Genomic DNA, 1,029 nt, shown 5'->3' on the forward strand with positions numbered 1-1,029 from the left:
GAAATTCCTTGTCAGTCATTTCAAGGGCTTCTTGTTCTATAGGATCTAGAGTTTGAGATTTATTAACTTTTGGTGGTGTACTTTCTTGATTTTTTGTATTTCTGGTATCTTTTTTTTTGATGTTTATTCATTGTGGCAGGGGGTTTCACAGTCCACCGGTTTGAGACTTTTGACTAACTAAAATGTTGCTGTGGTTGTCAATTTGGTATGGATACCTCCGTGACTGCTCAGTTGGCCTCTAGTGCCTTGTGTGTGTGGTTGCCTCGGGTCTTGGGCCTCTCCAGCGAGCCACCTCTCTGGTCAGCTTGGACTCTGCTGGGCTGCTGGATCACAGGGCAGGACCACAGGGTGTGTGGTCTCTGCTGTGCTTCCACTTCCCGTGCAGGACTTCTCCCTGTTCCGAGTGGTCTGGCCCAGGCTGCTGGATCACGCAGTGGCGGCCCCACAGGTGTGTGGTTTCTGTTGAGTCTCTGCCTCCCTAGCCTGATGTCTCCCCGCTCTGTGCACATTGGGCTGGGCTGGGATGTGTCTTCTGCAATCCTCGTCTACCTGCTGGGCCTTCAAGACCCTGCTCAGCACTGCCTCTCCCAGGAAGTCTACCCGGTTTCTGCTAGGTGCAGACAACGGGTCACTCTGGGTGCCTTTGTAGCACTGTGTAGATCTTTCTCAGGACTTATCACCTTCCTCCTGGTATCACGGTTATTTGTGTAATTGTCTTATCTCCCACACCAGAGCGTGAGCTCCTCGGGGGAGGAGCCTGCAGCACATGGTTCACCTTTGAATCCCCCCGGCGCAGACCAACTCCAGTGCCCACCCGCAGTCAGCTCTCCAGCAGGTTCAAGAGAACTCAGGAACTCTCTGACCACACTATTCCTAACCAGATATCGATTAGGCGTTTTTCCGAACTGGTGGCCACAGAGATGTTATCTGCCTCCCGGTAATTGGAAGTTTACCGGGGGTCGGAGCCCAGGGTGCGGTGGAGTGACAGTCGGCCCAGCCCGTACTTCCTTGCCCTCCCGACGCTGGCCG

General features: G+C 53.6%; 1 protein-coding gene across 1 annotated transcript in view; it reads right to left on the bottom strand.

Annotated features, from left to right (window-relative positions):
* Window positions 1-1,029, bottom strand: part of LOC103593883 — an 18,542-nt gene that overhangs the window by 12,172 nt on the left and 5,341 nt on the right. The window lies entirely within an intron of this gene.

Source organism: Galeopterus variegatus, unplaced genomic scaffold (genome assembly GCF_000696425.1).
Source record: "Galeopterus variegatus unplaced genomic scaffold, G_variegatus-3.0.2 Scaffold1436, whole genome shotgun sequence".
Lineage (NCBI taxonomy): Eukaryota > Metazoa > Chordata > Mammalia > Dermoptera > Cynocephalidae > Galeopterus > Galeopterus variegatus.